This window comes from Bactrocera tryoni, chromosome 4 (genome assembly GCF_016617805.1).
Source record: "Bactrocera tryoni isolate S06 chromosome 4, CSIRO_BtryS06_freeze2, whole genome shotgun sequence".
NCBI lineage: Eukaryota > Metazoa > Arthropoda > Insecta > Diptera > Tephritidae > Bactrocera > Bactrocera tryoni.
The window spans coordinates 63985683-64007492 of record NC_052502.1 but is presented as its reverse complement, the minus strand read 5'-3'; the positions used below and the strand labels follow the sequence as shown (position 1 = coordinate 64007492).

Genomic DNA, 21810 nt, shown 5'->3' with positions numbered 1-21810 from the left:
CTGACATGAAAAATCAGCCGTTCGCTTCTTCATTCATTAAATATTAGGAGAAGAGGTTCTGATTAAAACTTACATAAACATAAATATGTATATGCATACATTATAATGATAATGATAATGATATAATCTGTTCGATCAGTCAATATAAGATGTTTTTTTTTATATTTCGAGGCAAACTTTGGGTACTATATGGAGACTTTTACAATTGTTTATGCAAGTAATCTATATACTTCAATTATAAAAAGCTTAAGCCAAATCTTTTAATATTTATGATTATTTATCGATCAAATTATAAAAAGTAAAGAAGTAAAAGGTAAAGAAGGATATGCCGTGGCATAATTTAAGGGAATGCAAAGCTTTATCCTGATATATTAATTAATTATTGATTTGTATACTGGAAAGAATAAAATGGAATTGAAAAGAGAAAGTTTAAGAGAGAAGCGAGACGCATTTGAGCTTGACAAGCTGGCCGACTGGGGTAATGCTCGAAAAACCTATGAAACAATACGAAGACTAAAAAAAGGTTTCAAGGCCGGAGCCTACTCTTGTAGAACCCTCAGAGGTGATCTAGTAACCGATGCCCAGACCATACTAAAATTATGGAGAGAACACTGCTTCAGCCTGCTGGATGTTTCACTGCCATCCACCAAGAGAAAGCGAACCCGTTCCATTGCGTTTGACGAATTATTTGACGAAGTATCCGACCATTCCATTAGCTGTCTAAAGAATAACAAAGCGGTGGGGGCCGATGGATTGTCTGCCGAGCTATTCAAACAGGGCGGCAAAGAACTGATAAGTACCATGCGTCAGCTTCTTTGTAAAATATGTTCGGACGAAAGCATGCGCACCGATTGAAATTTAAGTGTGTTATGCCCAATCTACAAAAAGGGAAACCCCACAATTTGCGCCAACTACCGTGGGATAAGTTTCCTAACCATCGCGTATAAGGTTCTATCGAGCGTATTGTGTGAAAGATTAAAGCCCACCGTCAACAAACTGATTGGACCTTATCGGTGTAGCTTTAAGTCTGGAATATCAACAACCGACCAGATATTCACCATGCGCCAAATCTTGGAAAAGACCCGTGAAAGGAGAATCGACACACACCACCTCTTCGTCGATTTCAAAGCTGCTTTCGACAGCACGAAAAGGAGCTGCCTTTATGCAGCGATGTCTGAATTTGGTATCCCCGCGAAACTAATACGGCTGTGTAAACTGACGTTGAGCACCACGAAAAGCACGATGAAAGGATCGGGAAGGACCTCTCTGAGCCGTTTCTGACAAGGGTACTCCCTTCTGCTTTCTCCACACTGGACAAGGAAGGAACGCAAATGGGTCTGGCAGTGAACGAGGGCTAGACGAAATATCTCCTCTCATCAAACAAACAGTCGTCGCACTCGCGACTTGGCTCTCCCGTCACTGTTGACAGTCATAACTTTGAAGTCGTAAATAATTTCGTCTCTCTTGGAACCAGTATAAACACCATAAACAAAATCAGCCTGGAAATCCAACGCAGAATAACTCTTGCCAACAGGTGCTACTTCGGACTGAGTAGACTAATGAGAAGTAAAGTCCTCTCTCGATGAACACAAGCCAAACTCTATAAGTCATCCATTATTCCCGTCCTGCTATGTGGTGCAGAGGCTTGGACGATGACAGCAACCGATGAGTCGACGTTGCGAGTTTTGGAGAGAAAGGATCTGCGAAAGATTTATGGTCCTTTGCGCGGCGGCCACGGCGCATAACGCATTCGATGGAACGATGAGATGTACGAGATACACGATGACATTGGCATGGTGCAGCGAATTAAAAGACAGCGGCTACGCTGGCACCTCTGAAAGTATTCGACGTAGTACCCGCCAGGAGGAGCAGAGGAATAGGAAGACTTCCACTCCGTTGGAAGCACCATGTGAAGAAGGACCTGGCTTCGCTTGGAATATCCAATTGGCGCCACGTAGCGAAAATAAGAAACGACTGGCGCGCTGTTGTTAACTCTGTCTGTCTGTCTGTCCGTCCATCTGCCCGTGCAAGCTTAACCTGAGTAAAATTTCAAATACCTTGATGAAAGCAAGTATGCACGTTTCTTGGCAAAAAAAATTATGCGGCCGTAGATGGGAACGGTATTGGCCGAAAACCTACAAAAATCCATAACTAAGCACTAAATTAAGATACAAAACTGTAATTTGTCGCAGATAATCACAGTAGTATGGGGCACCTTTGGGCAAAAAAATTGAAAACGTACATATTTGTGCTTAGGAAGAATAAAATCGGGTGAAAACTCGCTCTAGACCCCATATAATTAGCAAGCTGTATGTATCTTATGTATATCTTGCAAGTTGCCAGAGTGTGAAATGTTGGGCTATACCCAAGCTTAAATCTTCATCACTTTTTAAACCATAATTTTCTTTAAACTATGTAAATTAGCAACGCTCTCGACAAATATTTTCAACTAACTAAATTATTTAATTAAATTTGATACTCTTATTAAAAAATTTCTTTTTCAAACAAATGTGTTATAATTCAAATTGCATATAGCAACCCTGCTTAAAAATATTTTTCACAAAATACTTCATTAATTTGACAATGAAGACAAAAACGTTTTTCGTGTTAGAAAATTGGGCAACTTCGGTTGAAAGTCACGGTCACTTTATGGTATAACAATATTATAAATTTTTATAGCGTATCTGCTTTTACAAGAGATAACAAATCCTAGCTGTAGTCCCAGGCAGCTGGAAAGTTTATAACATATCTATAAGAAGGCGCTAATGTTACTCCAACCAAATGATTTCCAATTAAACCTAATCTGCAATATACATACATATTTCATTTGATTTGTCGGACAAGTTTGAGTATTTGGAGTAACCATTCGTTAACAGTTTGTTAAATCCCGCACTAGCCGTATAAACATTAGAGAACATGAAGCTCGTAGGCATTACCATAACGGTAGGGCCTGCATAACCGAAACGTACACGATTTTTTCGGGTCAAGGACTGTCAACCCGTCAGCATCCTTAGAAATTATTTGGGTTTGCTTACGCATCCACCGCTTTCTACAAGCCCAGTTGCCTTTTCCTGCCCTCAACCCCCAAAGAATTGTTGCTGTAAATAAATCTCTGAGTCGCCCTATAAAAGCAAACTTAAGTATGTACATACATATGTTGGGGTTTGATTTACGGAGAAAGTGGCATATATGTACATATGTATACATGTATGTATATATATATAGATATATACATATATACATATATGCTTATGTACGCTCAACTAAGCGCTGGATACAACCGCATGAATAATGTTTCCAATGCAGATTTACACACATTCATACATATTCATAACTTTTCATATGCACTTATGTATGCGTCAATTGACGTGAATTCGTTTTAATTGTTGACATTTGTTGAACTTTTTGTTGTGATGTATTTGCAATCGTTTACGTTTTCTATGAATTTGTAAATTTAACAGTGACTTGCCAGCAAAAAAATGCGAATAATATACACTAGCAACAATTGCATTAAAAAACGTAAATCTTCTATTGAACAAAATAGAAGAAAAAACTACATATTATACCATTAAGATTGGAATGAATGAGAAATTTATTTAAACTTTCCCACCAGTTATGTCAAGACCCATGAGTAAGAGTTTCACTGTAAGTTGCTAGCAATTTCATGTGATGCATAATCAAGATTCAGGGAAATTTCGAAGCGATAGTTTTAAGCAGGGAATGTGTCATAAAAGTTTTTGTATAGAAGAAACAGTAAGCTAAGCTCTTACAGGTTCATAAAAGAGAAATTTGCAAATAAACTAATTCCCGGTGCGAGTAGCTGCCTTCGATTCGCCAAATTGTATATTTGGATCTTCTCAAATCTGCTTTCAAAAGTGCGCTATGAACATTTTCAATTCGCCACTTTTCTCATTGAACAAGACAATTTTATGTTCGAAAGTAATAAAGTTAACTGCCTAAAGAATATCCTCAGAACTTTAAATTAAACAAGGGCGATACAGCAGGCCTACAACTAAATGATTTCAAATATGGTATCGCCTGCTTTCAGAAGATTTTTTCATCTCACAAACTAATTGACTAATTTGAGCTTAGTCTTGCTTAGCGTTCTTATCGGTCTAAAATAATTCAATAGATATTTAATAGAGAACACCGCGAAAGCTAATTTCTACCTAAATCAGACTTTATAAAGTACTAATTTATTAAAAACATGTATCTCAAAATAAAGTAAAAGAAATAAGGAAGGGCTAAATTGGGATTCAAACGAACATATTAATTTTGAAAAATTATTAGGTAAGCATTCTACATGTATAACAATACGCGATCTAATAATTTAGATAATTATTTTGTGCATTTTATAATTAAATATCCTGATCCAAGCTTAGTTTGTAAAAATAATAGGTTGTCAAAAAAGTCTTGCGGTATTTTCGCTTGTTGACGCTGAAAGCGCGTAGTTCTAGTTTTGTTCGTCGCTCGGGTCATGCTATACCTTTTTGGAAAGCTCAATTCACGAGCTAACACGTGTTTGATTGATTGTCGTTTCTTTTAAGTCGTTCGTGAGTTATAGCGTCGCAAACATGGAGCAAAATAAAGAGAAAATACGGCATATTTTACAGTACTACTACGATAAAGGCAAAAATGCATCTCAAGCCGCCAATAAAATATGTGCAGTTTATGGACCCGATACGGTTTCCATTTCCACCGCACAACGATGGTTTCAACGTTTACGTTCTGGAGTAGAGGTGGTCGAAGATGCGCCACGCTCCGGAAGGCCTATCGTCGAAAATTGCGATAAAATCGCTGAATTGGTCGAAAGAGACCGGCATAGTAGCAGCCGTAGCATCGGTCAAGAGCTGGGCATGAGTTATCAAAAATTCATTTCAATTTAAAAAAAAAATTCAATAAAAAATACCGCAAGATTTTTTTGACAACCCATTATAACTCTTTTCCTGTCCAACACAATGGCAAAATACTCCATTTCGCTGAAGGCAATAACGTCGAAGATTGCAGTGATAAAATCCTGTCAATTGGAAACAGCTGCGACACACTCACAAAGGATTTCTGCAAGAAATTACCCCTTTACGACATGAGTACAACAATTACACTCCGGTGGCACGGCGATTTGCAGTACCCGTCACAGCCACCTAGAACCGTTAGGAATAATAAACGTGTCATTATAATAAATGATATAACGGCTACGATAAAGATGGATTACTGTTCAGTAGAAACTACTAGTGACATTTGATGAAGAAGTCGAAATAAATGGGTCTCTGTTCTCGAATATGAAGAATATTGTTAGCCGACACCCAGCTCAGCGACATAGGCGCTCTTAAATATCTGAGCCCATCAAAAGATTTAGAGTCTACCTTACCTACAATGCCTGAACATCAAGAATCTAGAATACATTGATGACATAGAAAGAAACCAGCAATTTTCAGTATGACTGTCTTCCTCATTATAGCTATGGTATTCTCTATTTTGAGATTGATCAAAAATTCAAAGAAACCAGACGCAAATCTTCCTTAAAGATTGTTATTGACAACTTGAGGAAGTCCGATGACGACCTCCCTTTAGAAGGGGAGGAGTTAAATTCTTCAGTTTTCGCTTGCGTGTTTTTTTAATAACGGCGCATCTTTGTGCTTAATATAGATAAAATCGGGTGCCCTAGACTCCATATATCTTACAAACCTTATGCATCTGGATGGATTTTCTTGTTTTTGAACCTGGCAAGTTGGAAGATATGAAATGTTCGGTAACATCCGAAATTAGCCCTTCTTTACTTGTGTTTAGTCTAAGTAACCTTCCAATATTAAAGACTACAACTAAATCGTTTAATAACGAATATACTGATTTCCGTCTGTCCGCTTAACTTTACAACGCCGTCTTAAATTTATTAAAATTAAAAAAAAATTATTGTCTTGAATAAAGAGAAAATGAATTAATCTTGTAATTACTGTTATCTTCTTTCTCAGAACTAGATCATAGAATTTTGTTGCTGTTTGATATCGAATTGCTGCATGTGTTTCAAAACCAGCCAAGAGGTTGTATTAGGTTGGAATGAAAGCATGCGAGATCCTCGCTTTGTAATTTTATTTAAAACGATTTGATATAACCTACATACATATGTAAGTACATACATATGCCTACAGCTGAGTAATAAACGAAAAACCTAATTCCAAGAAACTGTAGCTAACACGCTTCCGCATTGCATAATGTCTGGCTATATCATTTCTAAGAAGTTCTTAAAAGCTCATACGGACCATATACGGATGATTATATATGTACATATGTACATAAATGCGCTTTTTTGCAAGTATTGCCAGACAACCATAAATACCATACTGTTGGAGGTGTGCAGTATATACATACATATGTATGTATGTATGTTAGGGTGTGCCATTTTGAGGCAACCTTTTTTTCAACTGAAAAACAAGCTCAAAACTTTCGAAATGTGTAAAAAAAAGTCACTCAAAAGATGAGCTCTTAATAATAATATTAAGAGCTGCCTCTTTCAAATTTTCTGTTTTCCATATAAATCACATGGAAAAAAATCATTTTTTTTGTGGTGGTATGTGCACGCGATGGCTGCCACTAAGGATGGTAAACTCGATTCCGATTCTACTCGAAAATCGAGTTTTCTCGTAAAATAATCGATTTTTCTGAATCGATCTTCAGTAGTCGAAGTCGATTAAGAATCGATTCTTGACATTCGAAAAATCAATTATTTTACGAGAAAACTCGATTTTCGAGTAGAATCGGAATCGAGTTTACCCTCCCTACTGGCAGCCATCGCGTGCACATATAATAACCTCCGTACAATAACCACCACAAAAAAAATGATTTTTTTTCCATGTAATTTATATGGAAAACAGAAAATTTGAAAGAGGCACCTCTTAATATTAATATTAAGAGCTCGTCTTTTGAGTGACTTTTTTTACACATTTCGAAAGTTTTGAGCCTGTTTTTCCGTTGGAAAAAAAATGTTGCCTCAAAATGGCACACCCTAATGTACATCCAGATGCATTTGTTGTTCTATAAGCAAATAGACGAAATGACTACTGCTTGTGAGCTTTTAAAAATATTTGTTTATATGTACGTATTTGTCTAAAATAAATATTAGACATTTAATTGCATTCGAGTCTAATTGCAGAGATACAATAAAAACATACAGAAGTGCATTTATGTATGTACATATACTTGTATACATACATACTATGTGCAAATGGGCCAATATATAGTATAAATATGTGTGTAAATGACAATGCGAAGTTGTACATGGCTGCGTAAGCTCAGCGTCAATAAATGCTTTGGCACTGAAAATATGCAATATGCTGATTAGCGTTGCCGTGTTTATTCTTTTAATTTCGTGATTCCGTTATATACGCTATTTGATTATACATATAGTAACAGTATTTCAGAATGCAGATATTCGTAAATTTTTAACCAGCTTTTTACATAAAAAAGTTGTATCATTATTGTACATTTCTATGTACAAAGCTAGGCATTTTTAAGACCCAAAAACCTACTCAACTCTATTAATATACATATCTGATCGATATCCACGCTGGACAAGGCCACAGAGAATGGGTCTGGCAGTGAACGAGTTCAAAACGAAATATCTTCTGTCATCAAACAAACAGTCGTCGCACTCGCGACTTGGCTCTCACGTCACTGTTGACAGTCATAACTTTGAAGTTGTAGATAATTTCGTCTATTTAGGAACCAGTATTAACACCACCAACAATGTCAGCCTGGAAATCCAACGCAGGATTGCTCTTGCCAACAGGTGTTACTTCGGACTGAGTAGGCAATTGAAAAGTAAAGTCCTCTCTCGACGAACAAAAGCTAAACTCTATAAGTCGCTCATAATTCCCGTCCTGCTATATGGTGCAGAGGCTTGGGCGATGACAGCAACCGATGAGTCGACGTTACGAGTTTTCGAGAGAAAAATTCTCCGAAAGATTTATGGTCCTTTGCGCATTGTCCACGGCGAATATCGCATTCGATGGAACGATGAGCTGTACGAGATATACGACGACATTGACATAGTTCAGCGAATTAAAAGGCTGCCGCTATGCTGGCTAGGTCATGTTGTCCGGATGGATGAAAACACTCCAGCTCTGAAAGTATTCGACGCAGTACCCGCCGGGGGAGGCAGAGGAAGAGGAAGACCTCCACTCCGTTGGAAGGACCAAGTGGAGAAGGACCTGGCTTCGCTTGGAATATCCAACTGGCGCCACGTAGCGAAAAGAAGAAACGACTGGCGCGCTGTTGTTAACTCGGCTATAATCGCGTAAGCGGTGTCTACGCCAATTAAGAAGAAGAAGAAGATCGATAACTGTAGTGAAACTCCAATTAGAGTGTATTAAGTGGCGTCTATTTGCGAACAACCTGAACTAACCAATTGAACATCTTTATGCCGCATTCTTCGAAAAAACTTTTTCACATCCCTAGTATTTGGTATGGAAGAAATGATAGTATCCAGTTTTCTAGTAGATGTGGAAACAAGTTTCAATAACTCTTATTCCACACCACGTATAATTTCAGTTAATGTTGAGAATCAAATTTACGGCCATTGGAGTGGCACTACTCTTAAATTAATGCTTCACAACCAGACCAAGGATCCTTTAGGAAAATCAAGGAGTTGATTAATCTGCATGATTTTTATCATGATGGTGCAATATAACATAATGGTGTGCTCACAAAGAACTTTTCACCAATTCCAGTTTTGTTTGTTACCCATATATTTTTGATGTTATTTTACAATAACATTTCATGGTGTCTCTTCCGGAATTAAATGAACGTATACGCTAGAAAATAATAAACATTTCAGCGAATGCCTATTAAGTTCTCATTTTCTATTCATAAGTTTTAAAAAATTAAATTTCGATTTTAATACTTTCAGAATAAATTAACATGTTTGTTCCTATTTATCTATTAATTTTCTCATTGTTGAAAAAGGGGTCTATAATATACTTATTATGTATAAAAAACTTGCAATGACTCACAAAACTTTTAATTGAGCTGAAATAGCAAAAACCATAGTAAATTATCAATAAACTTCATACTTTATTTTTATTTTTCGAATGTATGTATATTTTATGCGTATTATCTTTGCTACTTTGACTCCTTCACACGTTATTTCTCGTGAACTTATCATATCATATAATACAATGTTATAATGTTAGGTTATCAATTTACGAATTGATAAGTCGAAACACAAATTATTCTTTTACGACTTTTAAACAAAAAACACTCAAACTAAATAAAAATCAAAAATTATTTTCTGAATGTAAATGAACATAAATTTTCAACAGATTATTTTTCCAACATTTTTCTATTTCTATTTTTCAATAATTTGTTAAGCAGCGCAATTTTACTGAAAATTTTTAATTGACGACAACTCTTTTCACCAATAACTTCAATTGAAATATAGTACAGTAGAAGCGCGCTAATCCGGACATGGCCTAATCCGGATTCCACTGTAATCCGTCGCTTGTAATCCGGACCGAAATTCTCTAATCCGGATCACATGTTTATTATTCACTACATTCGCTTTTATGCTTTATTGGTTTAAGTTTTTTTTGTTTTTTTGGAACATGTGTATTATTTGTTATAATAAACAAACAGAAATTTATAAATATTTTTTCATAATACATAGTTCTGATATGTCTTTGGTAATCCGGATTTCCTTATATTACGGATAGGGCCCGGTTTTAATTGATCCGGATTAGCGGCCCTCTACTGTATATTCTAAAACTATTGCATTTGACACCCATTTTGTAATATTTCAAGAAGAAGGAGAAGTTGGTAGTTTTTTTTTAACATTCTCAGCTATAGGGCTGATTACAGCTATTTAGTTTGATAATAAATAAAAGAAAATATTTTGCAAATAAATAACTTGTTTTGTTTGTAATCAATTTTATTGCTTTTATAGCGACTTAAACCTCGTCAGTAATTCATAATGTAGAGCTTATTTATATTCATTTTCACAATGTTGCCATATTTCAAGAATATTTTCAATTGCAGATATGCTTAAACCTCTCTAGTTTAAAATCCATAATTTGAAATTTTATTTTTTATTTGAACAAATTTATTAAAATTAAATTTTATAAACGGTGGCAACTGTCCAATAAACCCTAGTAGATATTGTCAGTTTGTGCCGTTTATTGGTCTCACACAAGTTTTGTTAAACAGTTTTCAAACAGGTGACATAAGACTATCTCTAATTGTAAAACAACATAATTGGCAATTATTTTAAACATACTTACATATTCTCTACCATGGCCAGAAACGATTCTTTTACATATGGCTCAAGCAGCTCACGACTTCCCACCTTTGACCAAGTATCATCTGGATAGCCAGAAAACCACCACATAAAAAACACTACCAATGAAAAGAAGAAAACAGCCTCGGATGAGAGACCCACCTTTTGATGACGACCCCTTCAAAAGTGTTAAGCATTACGAATTAAGGGCATGCACCTGGAATGTCCGATCCCTTAATTGAGAAGGTGTCGCTGCTCAGCTGGTTGATGTCCTCGTTAGAGTGAAGGCTGACATCACCGCTCTCTAAGAAATGCGATGAACGGGGCAAGGACTGAAGCGAGTAGGTCCTTGTTGTATTTACTACAGTCGCCATATAAAGGAGCGCAAATTTGGTGTGGGATTCGTGGTGGGAGAGAGACTCCGTTGCCGAGTACTGTCATTTACACCGGTGGCTGAACGTCTAGTCACGATCCGCATTAAAGCGAAGTTCTTCAATATATCGCTGATTTGCGCCCACGCCCCGATGAAAGAGAAGGACGATGTGAACAAAAGATACCTTCTGTGAGCGTTTGGAGCGCACCAATAAGAGCTGCCCCCGCCACGAAGTCAAAATCTTGCTTACCGACTTTAACATCAGGGTGGGCAAAGAAGGTATCTTTGGCACTAAGGTCGGTAAGTTCAGCCTCCACGATGAAACAACCAGATTGATCATGTAGAGATAGACGAAATACACGTCTTCAGTGTCGTCTAAAACGTGTGTACACTCCGAAGTCTTAACATCGACTCGAACCACTATCTTGTTGCAGCCAAGATACGCACCAGCCGCTGTGCAGGGGAAAACACAACGTCAACAAACACAATGAAGGTTCGACGTCGAAAAGCTGCAATCACAACAAACACCCGAACGATTTTTTACTCGGTTTGCGCTATTGCGAAACTATTGGTTCTCGGAAAATGCAAAAGAACAGACTGCCTACTTCGCAATGTTACGATCGACCACAACAAGTGCGGGATGGGATATATACCGAGAGTTGAAGAGGGAAGTGAGACGCATGTGCAGACCGAAAAAGAGAGAGGCCGAAATGTGTGAGCTTGACAAACTGGCTCTAATGCTCGAAAAATCTACGAAAAAATGCGAAGACTAACAGAAGGTTTCAATACTCAGAGGAGAGAGATCCAGTAACCGATGCCCAGAGCATACTAAAATTATGGAGGGAACACTTCTCCAGCCTGCTGAATGGCAGTGAAAGCATAACGCCAGGAGAAGGCGAACCCGTTCCATTGCCCGAGCATGACGAACTACCCGACCATTCCATTACCTGTCTGAAGAACAACCGCTTTGCTGGGCCGATGGATTATTTGCCGAGCTATTTAAACACGGCGGCGAAGAACTGATAAGCACCATGCACCAGCTTCTTTGTAAAATATGGTCGGACGAAAGCATGCCCAACGTTTGGAAATTAAATGTGCTCTGCCCAATCTACAAAAAGAAAGCCCCACAATCTGTGCCAAATACTGTGGGATAAGTCTCCTAAACATTGCGTATAAGGTTCTAGCGAGCGTATTGTGTGAAAGATCTAATCCCACCGTCAGCGTGATTGGACCTTATCAGTGTAGCTTTAAGTCTGGAATATCAACAACCGACCAGATATTCACCATGCGCCAAATCTTGGAAAAGACCTGTGAATGAGTATCGACACACACCACCTCTTCGTTGATTTTAAAGCTGCTTTTGACAGCGCGAAAAGGCCTCTATGCCGCTATGTCTGAATTTGGTATCCCCGCAAAACTAATACGGCTGTGTAAACTGACTCTGAGCTACCCGAAAGCTCCGTCAAAATCGTGAGACTTCTCCAAGCTGCAGAACTTCATCGAGTAGGTATAATATTCTATAAGAGGATACAATTGTTGGCTTATGGCCAATGATACCGATGGCCATAACAACCAACCATGCCATTAGTTCTGTTTTCTCCAGGTTGAACAAAGAAGCGAAGCCAACAGGTGCTACTTTTGATCAAGTAGGCAATTGAGAAGGAAAGTGCTCTCTCGATCAACAAAAACCAAACTATATAAGTCACTCATTACTCCCGTCCTGTTATATGGTGCAGAGGTTTGGACGATGACAACAACTGCTGAGTCCATGTTGCGAGTTTTCGAGAGAAAGATTTATGGTCCTTTGCGCGTTGGCCACGTCGAATATCGCATTCGATGGAGCGATGAGCTGTATGAGATATACGATGACATTGACATAGTGCAGCGAATTAAAGGACAGGGGCTAGGTCATGTTGTCCGAATGGACGCAAACACTCCAGCTCTGAAATTATTCGACGCAGTACCCGCCGGGGGGAGCAGAGGAAAAGGAAGACCTCCCTCCGTTGGAAGCACCAGGTGGAGGAGGATCTGACTGCACTTGGTGTATCGAATTGGCGCCAAATTGCTAAAATAAGAAGCGTTTGGCGCGCTGTTGTTAACTCGGCTATAATCGCGTAAGCGGTGTCTACGCCAGTTAAGAAGAGGATTCTCTACTCTAAGCCTCCTTAAACTTATATTTTATTAACGGTTTCATAAATTGAATTGTTCAGTTTCTGTCTCGTAGGGTTTCTTGTTATTAAATATTTTTTAACACAGAGATGCCACAATTCAAAATTATATTCAAATGTAACTATTCTTAAACCAAGTTTGATACTCATATTATAAAAAATCTTTCATACGATCAATTTACTGAAATACAAATTTGTAAATGGTGGCAACTCTCCAAAAAATATTTCCAATAAATGCTCTCAGAAAGGCTCGGCAACTGAAATTCCAATGCAGTGATAGAATTAGCGCGGAAACGAACACATACACACCATGCAACTCGTACAGTAGAGTTTCGTTTTAAATTGTCAATTGGAACTTAAGACACTAATAAAGACTTCAACAGGAATCTCTGGCAGAACAGTTGGGTAATAAACCGGTGGCATAGCTTTAGTAAACTTGTTCAATTTGAATTTTTTATGTTTCGTTAATTTTTTGTTAGACAATTTTCAAACAGTTTTCAACTTTTCAAAGCACCAAATAATTAGCAAAATATATTCCCGCGCTGCATACTAGGAGCGTAACCTAATTTTGTGGCGATACACATTTCTTTGCAATCAAGCGATTTTACTAGGTATACTTAGTTTTTCCTTACAGAAAATTGCACCGTCGTGAAAGCTTTGAAAGCATACACTTACTCTGCTGCCGTCCGTACTGAGCGTATGATTAACTTTTATGACTCGAAATTATACATATGTATGTACATACATGTCCCTTATTTCACCACACCTTTAGTTTTAGATTATTCATTAAAATTTACCTTGAATTTTTGTGTTTTTGTTTTGTTGTAGCTTTTAATACACACTAGGAGGTAAGTTGATTTCCAAAGTTTTTGGTTTTTGTTTTTAAATTCAATGTTAAAACACCGATTTACAGTTGTTGAAACGAACACTTTTCACTTTATTTGTGATTTCCAACAACATTACCAATATTTTGTCTCAAAATTATTTATAAAATATAATAGATACTATAATACAGTTAATCGAATAATCAACGCATATCTGTGCCGAACTCACATCAAACCGAAATAGTTTTCTCGCCGCCAAAGCGGCAACTGAAAGCTGAAAATACGTCGCAGTGCGATTCTGGGAATATGCTGTTCTTCGAACTTCTATTAGCATTGGCAAATATTACAAATATGGCATGTACATATGTATATGTGTACATTCATACAAACATAAGTACATTTGCACTTTGTAGAAAACACACTATACTCGATCTGATGCAATTCTCTTTTTTCAGATTAACATATAGTTCATGCATATTATAGTTGCTACATACTATACATTTCTATTAAAGCGTTCTCTCTTCCTGTTTATATGCAAGTGGGCGCGTGTGAAATAAAATTCTGAGAAGCACAATAATGCAGTTTACACTTTGCACAACCCGTTATATGTACATATGTGTGTATATACATATGTATGTATGCCAGACGTTGGCAAAATGAAAGCTTACAGAACGGGTAAACAGTGACGAACAAACATGTTCTACGTAATACAAAAATGATCAAAAATCAGTTTATCTGTATATACTTTTTTATTTACTTATGTACATAAGAATACATGTGTATGCACTTAAGTGTCTATGCTCCTATTAAAATTGGCTTATAGCGCTATGGCCTATTGACCCGTTTATTAAAATTTTCGACATTCAGGGATACTAGATTATCAGGAAAGGAATCTCACTGAATTTCAATTATGTACATATATCAGACGTTAACCAATATGTTCGGTGAAAAGGTCAACTATGGATACTACTCCGAGTCGATGTTAGGACCTCGGAGCGCACGCACATCTAAAACACTGGAGACATGTCTTCCGTCTAACACAACATGATCGATCTGGTTGGTAGTTTTTCGATCCGGAGACAGCCAGGTAGCTTGATGAATCTTTTTATGTTGGAATCTAGTACTACAGATAACCATATTTCGAGCCCCGGCGAAGTCAATCAGCCTCAACCCATTTGGGGAAGTTTCGTCGTGGAGGCTGAATTTACCGACCGTAGTGCCAAAGATACCTTCTTTGCCCACCCTGGCGTTAAAGTCGCCAAGCACGATTTCGACATCGTGGCGGGGGCAGCTCTCATAAGCGCGCTCCAAGCGCTCATAGAAGGCATCTTTGGTCACCTCGCCCTTCTCTTCCGTCGGGGCGTGGGCGCAAATCAGCGATATGTTGAAGAACCTCGCTTTGATGCGGATTGTGGCTAGACGTTCATTCACCGGAGTGAATGATAGTACTCGGCGACGGAGTCTCTCTCCCACCACGAATCTCACACCAAACTTGCGCACCTTTATATGGCCACTGTAGTAAATGTCACAAGGACCTACTCGTCTCTGTCCTTGTCCCGTCCATCGCATTTCTTGGACGGCGGTGATGTCAGCCTTTATTTTCGCGAGGACATGAACCAGCTGGGCAGCGGCACCTTCCCAATTAAGGGTCCGGACATTCCAGGTCCATGCCCTCAAATCGTAGTCCTTATTTCGTTTGCCATGGTCGTCATCAAAAGGGGGGTCTCTCATCCGAGGCTTGTTGTTCCTTTTCATTGGGGGTGTTTTTTACGTTGCGGGTCCCAAACCCAGCGCACAACCCTATGTAGGGGATGTTTTCACCTTCTCACTTTAGCTTGCCTTCGAACGGACGTTCTTAGGCTACCCAGAGGATTCTTGGTCAAAGACCGGAAGTTGTGAGCTGCTTGAGCCATATGTAAAAGGATCGTTTCTGGCCACTCCCAAGTGAATGGCGATCAGAGAACTTTCCTCACTTGCGTGAACTTCTACACATGACTCCATCCTCCTAGCAAGCACAGAAAATGGGTCTGGTAGTGAACTAGGGCAAGACGAAATATCTCCTGTCATCAAACAAACAGTCGTCGCACTCGCGACTTGGCTCTCACGTCACTGTTGTCAGTCATAACTTTGAAGTTGTAGATAATTTCGTCTATTTAGGAACCAGTATTATCACCACCAACAATGTCAGCCTGGAAATCCAACGCAGGATTGCTCTTGCCAACAGGTGCTACTTCGGACTTTGCAATTGAAAAGTAAAGTTCTATCTCGACGAACAAAAGCCAAACTTGGCTTGACAGAGGCTTGGACGATGACAGCAACCGATGAGTCGATGTTACGAGTTTTCGAGAGAAAGGTTCTGCGCATTAGCCACGGCGAATATCGCATTCGATGGAACAATGAGCTGTACGAGATATACGACGACATTGACATAGTTCAGCGAATTAAAAGACAGCGGCTTCGCTGGCTAGGTCATGTTGTCCGGATGGACGAAAACACTCCAGCTCTGAATGTATTCGACGCAGTACCCGCCGGGGGAAGCAGAGGAAGAGGAAGATCTCCACTTCGTTGGAAGGACCAAGTGGAGAAGGACCTGGCTGCGCTTGGAATATCCAATTGGCGCCACGTAGCGAATAGAGGAAACGACTGGCGCGCTGTTGTTAACTCGGCTATAATCGCGTAAGCGGTGCATACATTGTGGCAAAAAAGCACCCGGAAATTGTATTTAAATTCCCCGGAAAATGATATTTCAAAAGAATTTATTTTGTTAAGTTGGTAGCACTGTCATTAATTACTATGCCAAATATTAGCGCGATCTGTCAACAAGTTTTTTTACAGCGGCTGCTTAAGTCGATACACCTCAGTAGTGCGTTGCGTGTTTTACAATGAATAAAAATATCACACAAAGGATTCGTCTCAAATTTTGTATTTGTAACCAAATTTCGTGTGCGGAATCGTTGCGAATGTTGGAAAGGCTTACGGTGATTCAGTTTTATCAAAAACACAAGCCTACGAGTGGTACAAAACCTTCAAACCTTCTGGACGAACTTCGACCACTTCAAAAGATGAAAATATTAAAAAATTGAAGGGTATGCTGATCAGGCAAGGATTAGAGAGATAACCAAAGAACTCAACATCTCTCGCGTGTCCGTTCGAATGATTTTGGTGGATACAGGGTTTGTCCGGAAAGTATTAGGACTGATTCGGTAGAGGGCGTTCCTAGCTAACGAACGAGCGATTGGTTAGTTGTCTTTGAGCACCTGGAGAGTCAGGACAAACATTATCTCGCGACGTGTTTCTGAGAAAATGCAGCGTTCATTAGAGCAGAGGTACCCGATTAAATTCTGTGTGAAGCCCGGTAAATCTGCGACAGAGACGTTTGATATGATCAAGCAGGCTTACCTAGATGTTGCTTAAGCAAGAAGTGGTGTGTTTCGGTGGCACCAGACTTTTTTGGAGGGGCGGGAAGAGGTCGCTAATGAATGAGCAAATCCAAAGTGAAAAAGATGCTCATTGTCTTTTTTGCCATCAAAGGCATCGTCCACCATGAATTTGTTCCTCCTGGACAAACCGTCAACGTCAAGTTTTACATGGAAGTCTTCAAGAGACTGAAACGAAGGGTCAATCGGGTCCGACAAGATATTCGCAGCCGATTGACAATACCCCGGCTCACACCGCCTTTCTTGGTAACTGCTACCTTACCAAGTCCGGCATCCCCACACTTCCGCAGCCGCCCTACAGCCCAGATGTGGCCCCCATGGACTTTTTTGTTTCCTTGCCTGAAAAGACCGATGAAAGGCAAGCATTTTGAGACGACAAAGGGGATCAAAGCAGCGCTGCATCGCGCATATTTTGAAAGCTTTTAAAGAATTGTAACGATTGGTTCAATAATTTTTTTTAAATCGACCCTATCCTATTACTTTCCGGACAAGCAGTCACCCGGATTTCAACTCGTCTCTACATCCTGGTCATTTATATATACATATGTATCTATCTCGATTAGTTGTGGATGATACAAACAACCGTTAGGTGAACAAAACTTTTGTACTCTGTAGCAAGATATTGCAAAAGTATAAAAATCAAATCGGAAGACTCGAAAAGAGGATTACAGAACCTATCCTAATATATGTAAATCGTTTTCAAAATATCGCTTTTCGACTCTAAACTAGTACAGCAGCAATTAATCCAACTTTGCACACACTTATTAAAGTGGCAATTCAACGTTAAATCAGCACTATAATTTTGGTTATTAAAGGCCGGGGACCGTACTGCCATTGCTCATTTGCTATTTGAGCGATACTTCAGTATTCATCTTATTTCAGCAACTTCGATGCAGCAGTGGCTCCGTGTTCTGACAACGGTCACAGAAACAAAAATCGAATCACTGACCGATATCCGTATTGCTCTTTTCCCATTTTCCTAAAATGTTTCCACATGTTATCAAAATAAATTGGCGCCATCGGGCAGTGAGGCTAAGTATTTACCGGACCATTATCTAAGATAGTTGAACTTCGGTGGCAGAATAAAGTGACAGGAAACAAAGTCTGGCGAATTGAATATTTTAGCAGTATCTTTTGTTCATGTTTTGTTGGGAGACATTTATTTTCCAACCTTTACTTGATGTTGTTTTTGTAAAAAAGTTAAAGTCCGTTTGATATTAGTCGCGTGACGATAGGTTTATTTAACGAAAAAATTGTCATAAGGTGTTGAAACTATAAAACACATATATTGAGAGCCGCGGATATATGTAGCTCTCATTCTAACAGCATAGTTTCTGAGCACAACTTCTCTCAGGCTTTTACAATATCCCAAAAGTTATTTTATATTTGTGTTCTCTACAAAGCAGAGTTCACGAAATGTTTAAGCAACATTTTTGATGTTTTCACAGAATAACTTTCTGTTGGAAACCGGCAAGCAAAAGTTTACATACATAAATACGGTAGTATTTCTAGTGTACGATTTACAATTACCGGATAAAAACCGCTTCCGATTTCAAGTCCACTTAGTTCCCCTCAAATCAAAGCCTTAGATTTAAATATTTTTATAGTTTGCTTTCAAATTTCAAATTTGAATATTCGTTGCGATACTAACGAACTCGGCTTTCCTCGGAACTTAGAAAATCAATTAATCAAGATCCGTCTTTACCAGCGGTATAGTTACTTAGCAGCTATACATTCGTTCGTCAGTTAACCACGTCACCTCGCTTCAATACAAATTTTAAATTGAAAAGGAGTTTTGGCTGCAATGGAGCATAGTTTTCGGGCTTTTATACAGCTATAAATTACCAGTAACCGTACGAAACGTATTGGAAACCCGTACGTATTTATCAGGAACCATAAAAACAGGAGTCTGGCTAAATAGCAGCAGGGCGCTATAAATGTGTTCAAAATTACAAAGAATCCTTGCAGTAAGTAGTTCGACACCGAGTTTGGAAAACATCACAAAAAACGGAGCTTTCCCTGAAAACATCCACAAATCATCGCTATAGATTGTCTACTTCTATTGATTATTTCTTCCAACGATTTGGTTTGAGAAAACATCTGTAATATCCGCATCTTCGAGGCAGAAGATAGTTTCTTTATTCCTTTCCTCCGCAATTGTCGCCCTTAATAGGACCATTCTAAGGTAATCTGGTGAGTTAATATTTCGCTCTTAATAAATCCACTTTGAGCACTATACAGAAAGCTGCCTGTTGCAATAGTGAAAGTTTTGTTAAAATTTTGTGCTTTTAAATTCTCTCAACCGTGAATTGGTACGCACACATACATAGCTTTACTACAGAGTCGATACTAACTCCCGCAAAGCTTTACTATTGAGAATACTGTGAGATGAGATAGTGGTTTCCAATCATTGATAAAAGTTAATATACAGATGATATACTAGTATATATGTCCTTATATACAAATAAATATGCACTTAAAGGAGAAAACATCGGTTCTGAATTGAATATATTATATAACGTGCGTTCCAAAGTAAACAGGAATTAAAAAAAAAAAAACAGAACAAATGGTTTTTTCGGCGAAATCATTTTATTTCATTCAAACTAGCCTCCTTCTGCTTCAATACAGCTTTTTGCACGGTCCAAAAGCATGTCGAACGAGTGTTTTAGCTCGTTGGGAGGTATAGCCGCCAGTATGCGGGTGCAAGCCTTTTGAATGGCCTCTACGTCTGCATAACGCTTTCCTTTCATGGACAAATGCATTTTTCCGAAAAGGAAGAAGACGCACGGTGTCATATCAGGTGAATACGGGGAGTGGTTAACGGTTAAAATGTGATTTTTGGTCAAATAATCGTCCTTCGAATGTTGGATTCTGAGCAATTTTTAGTCGTCAGTCAATTTGTGCTGAACAAACCGTACACACACCTTTCGTAAGCCCAAATGTTCGGTCAAAATGCGATAAATCGATGTTTTGGAGATGTTCAATTCCATTTTCATGAATTTCAATGATGATTTCGGCTGGTTTTTGATGAATTCATGCACATTCTTGATGGAATTTCCGGTGAACACGGAGTTTGATTGGCCAACATGTTGATCGTCATTTATGTCCTCACGACCACTTTGAAAACGTTGAAACCACTCGTGCACGGGATAGGCAATCATCGCCATAAACTTGTTTCATCAATTGAAACGTTTCGGTAAATTTTACCAATTTTAAAACAAAATTTAATGTTGGCTCTTTGCTCAAAGCTCATAACACAAACATAGTGACACTTAAAACGCAATAACTTCACTTCCAATCGATGAAATGTCATGAAATTCTCACTGGACCATCGATGAAGATAGCAGATTCTAACACACCAGTCGACATATAGGGGCCGCTAAATTCAGAAAGTTTCCTTTGGAACGCACCTTGTATGTATGTAGGTACTTACATATGTGTATTAGAGTATACCTTATTAATTTTACAGCTTTAATAATAAAATTATACTACGATAACTTCTAAAAAAATAGTTAAGAATAATTAAGAAGGAGTCGAGTCCAATGTATTGAGCTGCAGGGAGTCATAATAAGTTAAGAAATATTATTATTTTCTGTATTGGCGAAAACACCGTTTATGCGGTTATAGTCGAGTTCACAACAGCGCGCCAGTCGTTATTCTTTTTAGCTGTTTGGCGTGTGAATTGGAGATTCCAAGTGTATCCAGGTCCTTCTGCACCGATGGATTCTGCGTCGAATACTCTCAAAGCTCGAGTTTATTTATCCATTCGGACGACATGACCTACTATGTTAGGGCCGTCGTACATCTCTGCGGTATTCGCCGTTGCCAATGCGCAAAGGACCATAAATTTTCCGAAGAGTCAGTCTAGTTGTGAGTGAGGGCAAAACGAAATATCTCCTATCATCAAACAAACAGTTGTCGCACTCGCGGCTTGACTCCCACGGCACTGTTGAGTCATAACTTCGAAGTCGTAGGCAATTTTCTATCTTGCGAAATATTAATGTGATCCAAAAGTGATGGTGATTATCGTTGTGTGGTGCAGTATAAATTTCTACCGCTGGGCCAAATTGTTAACAAATAACATTATTTGAGCGTTATACGTCGTTTGCGTCAAGGTATTTTTCTGAAACGGCCGAAATTGTGGGAAAACAACTCTTGGTTCCTTCGTCACGAAAATTCACCAGCATTGGTTATTCGCTACATTTTTGTCAAAAACTCGTTTCATATCGTTCCGCTTTAGAAATATATGTACTTCTAATTACGTTAACGTATTTTGATTTGCATAAAGCACACATTTTTTTATTTTTAGAGTATACATAAGTAAATATTGTCTTCTACTGTTAGTAAATTGTAATTGCCATAACATACACATGGGTTTTGTCAAGTTTCATCATTAATTGGACTGCTATATGTATAACATGTACTTGATAGATTATTAATAATATACTGATATAAAGTAAATGCCAATATTTTATGTTTTCACACACCCCAATAATTTTTTTGCAGTTACTACCATTATTAATATAAATTTGAGTTAGCGTCTATATATAATAAATTTAGTTTTGGTTTTGGCGAATATCAGGTTAGGTTCAGTATATATGTAAACTGGCTTAAATGTATGTACAAACTACACTAAATACTTATTAAATTTAAATAAAATTTGTAGTAATTTACTGTTAACTTACACACTTATTGTACAGTACACATAAACATCGCATATAAAGCTGTAATAGTAATATATAAA

General features: G+C 38.3%; 1 long non-coding RNA gene across 1 annotated transcript; it reads right to left on the bottom strand.

The window, feature by feature from the left end:
- Positions 1-2998: 2998 nt before the first annotated feature.
- Positions 2999-13916, bottom strand: LOC120776017. The gene is made up of 3 exons (XR_005705375.1): positions 13603-13916; positions 9006-9009; positions 2999-3009 (listed from the first exon to the last, which is right to left on the bottom strand). It is a non-coding gene; the product is annotated as an uncharacterized LOC120776017 (long non-coding RNA).
- Positions 13917-21810: the final 7894 nt, after the last annotated feature.